The following is a 7,500-nucleotide window of genomic DNA, read 5'->3' on the forward strand; positions in this document are numbered from 1 at the left end:
CCAAACCCATTTAACGCTGCCACGTATTTGATGCAAACCTTGGAACCCTCAGAAGAGGCCTCTCACCGATCTTGTTAGGGGAATGCGTTACAAGATCTATTTATTTACACCCACTGGTGGATTTCTGTCATTGTGGTTACCGCTGGTGGTCCAAAAGCAACAGGGCATGCATAACCAATATTATTGTTATTCGCCATGTTATTCTAGTTTTTTTTCTGTGTTAATAAGTTCATCAAAATGACCCGCGCATCTTTCTGGACTGATGGCGAATGGACGTAAGTCCTCAACCTCCCGAGTTTTGCTTATTGCTCTTATCTTAAGTTGGTTTTACAGAGAAAGATTTTCCTCTTAAAGTAGAGGTCGATTGCCCCGACTGTCTAAGAAGAGTTGGATTTATCTCGTCGTTTGATACTGATCTGAAACAAATAAAGCTACGAACGCTGGTTGGCAGCCATGTTGGATTTCAATTGGATCAGAGAACAAAATTTTTCTCTTTAAGATTTAAACTATATCCAAATGCCGAATCGACTTTCCAGCTATTTAATCTTACGGTTAGTGGTGCTATCAACCCGAATCCAGGTCCAGAGGAATGTTCAGTTTGCCGGAAAGTAGTTGCAAGAAATTACAGAGCACTCTACTGTGACCATTTTGACAAATGATGCCACATGAAGTGTGGAAATGTTAAACCTGCCCAGTACAAACAGTACCAACAATTGGGTAACTTTGACTGGATTTGTCCAGTATGTTTGAAACTTTCACCACCTGTAGCTCCTTTATCTTCACCTTCTTTTTACACTTTCCAAGCGCAAATTGATGTCTCAGGTGATGATGAAAATCCTTATGAATGGCTTATTAATGAATTATCCATTGGTCGTGGGTCCCTGAAAACAGCTCATATTAATGTTAATGGGGTCTTAACCAAAGGCAAGCTGGATGAATTAAGATTATTACTACAATCAACTGGTTTAGATATCCCTGGAATCACAGACAAAATCCACATTGCCAAGACAACAAAAATAACAACAACCAATAAATAAGAACGCCACATTTGTCGAATAATGGCAATGATTTGTTGGCAGTCTTGAGAACTTGTTCCTGCTCATGATCAAAATCCTGTTCTACATCGTCATCGTCTTGGCAGTTCTTCCAGTTCTCGTTAACTGAGTCACCAGAAGAGGCACTTCCGCAGTCGTTACTATGGGAATCATCATCGTCAAAATGAGCCAAGTCCTCCTCATTCAGCCGTTTTCTCAACCGGTCTCGCAACCTCCTTCGGATATCTGAGGACAGCAAGTGTTCACAAACAGCTTCTGTGTCATCAGTATCGTGGCAGTCGCTTCTAACGTCCGATTCTTCTTGCTGTAGTTCGGTGTCGAAGATTTTATTCAGGTCCGTTTCGTCAGATCCCGATAATGTGTCCCCACCACATGAATACGACCTTGATTCTGAATAGGAATAACTTGCGCCACAACGAGGGCATTTTATGCGACGTCTGTTCCTTTTCTTGAATTTTCGAGGAGAATTTCGTTTCGGCATACTAGAAAAGACTTAAATTTTAGTGTAAGCAGCGAGCTTCTTTGTCCTGTTGGCGCCTGCAACTTGCCTGTATCCGCTGATCAAAACTACTTTGAGCTGCTGGCCAATAGGAGTGTGTCGCATGCTTATATGGACCAATGGCATCCCACCGCTTCTTGCATTGTTTACACGTATTTTCTCGCCACTGTTGCATTTCGGTGGCGTTAGCCGCAGCAAGTTTCTTTTGGGGTGATTTCAAGTGTGGTTTGATCTTTTGATTCATGATGTCAAACAACCGAGCAAATACAGCTTCCGAATTCCGCACAATTTTGACCAGAATTGTTGAGATCAAGAACGCGTTACAAGAGCGCAATTACGGCAAGATTGCAAAACAGCTGGATGAATTCAATGATTCCTTATGTATCATCGAAGGCAACCAGGCAGAATTTTCTGATGCCGTTTTAAGTCCATCAAAAAGATCCAGGAAACTATGGAAAATGGTTTCAAGGCCATAGAAGCAAGGATCGTTGCTTTGGAAGTGAAGATAGATCAAGATGTAGCTACGCAGGCTAACAGCGTTGGATCGTGGACGCCATCACCAAACAGTTCAGGCAGAAGGCGAAAGATTCCCAGACACCCTGATCTGTCGGTAAATAAGCTCTGTATGGAAAGCCGATCATGAATTTGTTGTTTCTGTGTATGTTTGCGTCTAGGAAGGGGACATATCGTCGTTTTCTACGCCAAATGAACGTTGAAAACCTTTGTATTTTCAAATTTTGCACCTCGATCGGCGAGCAATTTTTCACACCTTTTCTTCTGAAACCCCTGTGTAACAGCTATTATGAAAAAGACCTCAAAATATTGCGATTTGGTAACCGGCAGGCTTGGCAAAAATACAACCTTTTGTATCGCTAGGCTATTGCAAGCATGGTTTGTCATATTGAGATTCTTTTCAGCAGTCTTTATAAGACAAATATTGCCATCTTTGAAAAGTGTTATATTTTGTTGAACATGTCTGTTAATCGTCAGTTTGTGTTCACAGCACTATATCCGCTCCAAGATGGATCAGTTGGGACTGTCCTGGAATACTGACATGAAGTGAGTTCTTTAAGTTCTTTATGCAGCATTTCAATTCTTGTAGTGTCAGTGAACTGATGAAAGATTACCAAAAATTGCATGTGGGTATGTTGGAGTCAAAACGAGAGAGCCAGCTCGTTGGCAATTATAAAAAGTGGGCAGACAGTTAAACTCCTGCTTCCTTCAGAAGGTAACAAACAAGGACGCTTTAGCGAGCTAATTCAGTACCCAGTCCCATCAAAGAGAAAGCTCTCCATTACACGTTAACATGTATTTTAACATGTATGAGAAAAACAGCGTTGATCTGTTGCGTCTTAAACTATCACAAAAACGTTAATTCACGACCTGGGCTTTCTGCATGTACACGATGTGTTGCTTGTGTTTATCACTTGCATCGCCAAGGAGAACCAGCCTCTTATCTCTATGTTCTTTAAAGAGGTGTTTCTCTTACGCAGAACAGCAAAGGCCTAATTTATGTTATTACTGCAGTTTACAGGAGTGTTTGGTAACCCAAACAAAGTAAAGTCAACGTATCTCAAGCCATGAATACAATTGGTCTTCGTCTTCAACGCATTTCTTCGCTTGTCTTGATCTTATTGTCCACTCGATGTCACAGATGTCAAAGCAAAACTCTGCACTCACTTAAAAATCTTGTTCCCGTTTTCCCTCAGAATATCTTATTGCACCAGTTAATCTCTGTGCACATGGCATTCTTGTTTTTCGCTTAGCTTCAAGGTACTCAGTCCGGGTCTTGTGTATCAACCACGTTGTTACATTTGACCTGAATATAAAAAAGGAAAGCAATCTCGTTTTACTGCAAACATATGCACAACAATGATCCTTTATGGAGCAATAATTAGAGAAGTCCAAAAAACGTTAGCCATCTCTGAGTGCGTTGGTACAGATCAACTCTAAAGTAACTGTAGAAAACTATGCCACATCTGACCAATATTGATAACTCAGGGAGGGGGAGGGTGTGGCAAACAAAGGGGAGCGGATTCCCAATTCCAAGCACTTTGGCGGCTTAAATTGGACAAGCAAGAATACATTGCAAATGTCCCGCATCAATGAAAAAGCAAAACTTATTTTATTATCTAGGTTGAGATGTAAAATTCAAAATGATTGCTCAATCTTTCAGAATTTTAAGCTTGCACTCACGTGATAAGACTACCATGTTGGTGCCAAAACATTAGAAAATTGTAGCTCACGTTTTGCATAACAATTGAGTTAAATTCCCAAAAGAGTTTTTCGCTATTGTTGTTTTTACCAACATGGCTGCTGTGTCGTCACATGCAATCAATGAATTTATCGTAATTGCGTTTGGTTAAATGGAAGAACTGTACCTACTGGCCTGATTCTGCCAAGTCAGACAAACGTGTGGTCAAAGCTACGTAAATAAAAAGCTATATAGGGAAAGACGTGAACTAGAAATTTTGCGGTACAGAAATCTCTAACCTGAGAATTTGTACGAGATGTTCAAATACACAAACAAGCACTGGAAACTGCAACAAAGTTTTTCCTTTCTCAGCCAATCATCGAAGCTTTCCTGCCACTGTCTAAAATACGACGAAAAGGGAGTGGCATGTAATTGCTTTGCAACAACTTGATGACCTGGCCAGTGTTGGTTACGAATAGTTTTTCTTTGAATGAAAGATATGCGCATTCAAACACCAATCCGGGAATTCCACTAAAGTGCACAACATCGGTCACAAATTGTCAAGAACTTCGCCTTCGTATCTTGTGGGACTTTGAGATTTATGGGTGCTTTCCATTATGCCTAACAATCAGGTCGGAGACTAGTGGAACTAACCAAGGAAAAATGGAACGACAATTTTCATCAAAGAGTCAGTTTCCAACCGGGCCGAAGCTTTCCATTTACGTTTTGACCAAAATTTCGGTTAAATCACAGTGAAATGGGACTGAAAACGCGAATTTTTGTAAATGGAACGGCACGTTTCGGTCGAACCAGACCGGCTGGCCAAAGAGGACCACCTCCAGTGGTGGTGCCAAATGTTCCGGTAGGACCAAACCGAAACAGACCTTTCCATTTGACTTCAGCCCGAAATTTCTGGAAATTTTGGCTTAACGGAAAGCACCCTATGTGACTGGGAACACAACACGCATCGATTTGTCAGGGAACTTTGATCAGTACTCTAAGCAATTTCCTACCACATGTTAAGATTTGTTCAATTTGTTTTGAAAATCACATAGAGCATTTTCAGCGGTCGTTTCAAAAGCCAAAGCAACTTAGACTCACCTCTACATAGCTCTGCCTTCTCATTTTATGAGCGGAAAACAATACTCGTTGCAAGGTAGCTTGAAATCACGTTATTTGAGGATATGATACTCTTCAATCTTCAAATAGTTGAACGCTTTTCATTTGTCAAATATCTGGCCTTATTATTGCAAAGGAACGGTAAAGTGCGCATCTGCACCCTCAATTCTGTATGCAATTCAAAAAGCCAAATCACTCTGATACAAGCGAATGCATCGTTGGACGCAAATATGTTTATAAATACCTGATTATCATTTCAGCCAATCCCAATAAGTTCAGTTTTCTTCTTTTGAAATTAGCACATGGAAGGAAGAGTCGGGTGATATTACTTTGATGGCTGAAGGGATGCAATTAGCGAAGTGCTCAATCACTCAGGTAAGAGGGAATTTTGTGAAGAAAAAGAAATGATAAGAGCTCTGAAACCAGCAAATGGCTTAATGAATAGTTATGTTGCTGTACAAAATGGTCAACACTTATGGCCATCCCTCAAACTGACATTGACATTTCATAACAATTTCACGACATAATATCCCATCTTAATATGACAAGCTTACCGCTGTGAAAAGAACGAAAACAGGCAGAATTGGAGCTTAAGTTCAATAAGAAATAGCATTTCTAAAGTAAGCCGCGCTGATCTACGGTATTTTGGTCTAAAAACCCCGTTGAAGACGGTAAATTTCAATTTTTTTGCTGGGTACTACTATGTCGATACTCTAAAAAATTCGACTTTCCAGGAGCTTGTCTCGTTAGTCTAGTGGATATCGGAAACTGCAAGGTGAAGCCATCGATCTGGGTTCAACTCTTTGCCTCGCCTATTGTAAATCTTCTCAGCTTCTTTAAAACGTTTGTTTCACTGAAGTAGCTTTGAAGTCTATAGTAGATTGTACGTCGTGTAAGTTGAAGGGATAGAAATAAGTGACGACCGTACAAAACTTGCCCGAAGCAGAAAATTCCATAATACTCGTTGAAACAATGCTTATGCAAAATTTGGGAGATAAAAAAAGATTAGTATTGTATTTTCAGGCCAATACCCTTTTGTTCGTCCCAACGAGAAGACGGCACATCGAATATTCACGTTTTTCCTGAATGGAAAGTGAAACAATATATTTGCCTCTAACCTTCAATAAATGAGACGTATCATCAAGTTTTTTTTACAATGGAATTGAAATATGGGTCTTTTTCATGCCGGCGAAATTCTCTATTAGGCTTTCTTTGTATCAGAACACCAAACTTCGTTTGCATCTTTCGCCCTGATGCTTATTGTCCAGTGAGCGGAGTGATTACAGAATTCCCGGCCCACCAAATGTCCTGCTTATAAAAGCTGCCACCGTGGTCCGCAGTCCCGAAGTCGATGAATGAAAAGTGCTCAAGTGCAAGCAGTGAAATGAACTGCCACCGTGGTCCGCAGTCCGGTAGTTGTTGAATGAAAACTGTTAAAGGGCAAGCAGTAAAATGAACTGCCAAAACTGTAGCTCTGTCCAAGCTTTTATTTGTTTGTAGTGTCTTATAAATTCCAGAACATTTAGTAGATGAAGTTAACAAATTAATTTTTGATTTTATTTGGAACTATAAACTGGCGAAGATTCGTAGAACAACTTTGATTAAAAGTAAAAAAGGTGGTTTAGGCATAAAATATTTCTCTTCTTTCGATAAAGATATTGGCAAGAATATAAGCTAAGCACTCCTGAAAACAAAGAAGCTGTGCTTCAGGAAATCATTTGGAACAACAGATTTATAAAGGTTATGTCAAACACCCTCGGAGATAAGAGAATGGCTTTCTTGTTCTGGGCCAGATGCTTGACCAAACCTGACGAGGTTGTTTTGCTCAGTATAGTTAAAGCTAGGTCTGAGGCTTCCAGGGGATCTTGGGCTGCGTGCTGTGTCGCAGATGATTTTCCTGTGTACCAAAAAATTGTCTTGTTTAAGGTTGCGAACAAATGGAAACCGCCTTAACAAAAATTAGGGTTAACTTAGAATTAGACTGAGTGGGTTTGGAAGACTAACCAAATTTCGATCTAAGCCATGTATGATGTTGCCGAACGGAGGAAAAAGATAGGAAAGTGTTGGTAAAGGAACGATAAAACCAAATATACATATTTTATACTCGCCAGCAAAGTGGGAATAAAATGGCCTTCAGAGATTCCAACCGATACAGCCTTATTTTTAACAAAACGGTGTACTTCGTCGTTCGTGAAGAGCTTGCTGTAAGAAAATTGTATACAATTCAATCGCCGCTGTAAATTCACCCATGTCTGTTCGTTTTGCTTGTTAAGCTTGGAAATGGTATACATTCTGGAAGGAATTATGATGGTTATAAGTAGAATAATATTATATCTCCTTCGATTATTGCAGTGAACTAAGGCAGAGGTTTAGATGAAGTGAGCTATTTTTTGAGACGCCGGCACTACGATTCCCACCAATGGTATTGTGTTGGCGAGTAATTAAAAGCAATTTTCTTTTGTTCTTTATTGAAAAGTTGTGAAACGGAAATTCGAGGCAAAGCGGAATTCATTCAATTGAGAATCGGCGATGTGAAACCTTTTTGAGGCGAGAAGTTTTCATGGCACAATAGGCTGGAAAGAAGTCATGAGCTACAAAATGATTGGAATATCATGTAGCTGCGTATGATAAGA

This window comes from Montipora capricornis, unplaced genomic scaffold, assembly GCF_036669925.1.
Source record: "Montipora capricornis isolate CH-2021 unplaced genomic scaffold, ASM3666992v2 scaffold_492, whole genome shotgun sequence".
Taxonomy (NCBI): domain Eukaryota; kingdom Metazoa; phylum Cnidaria; class Anthozoa; order Scleractinia; family Acroporidae; genus Montipora; species Montipora capricornis.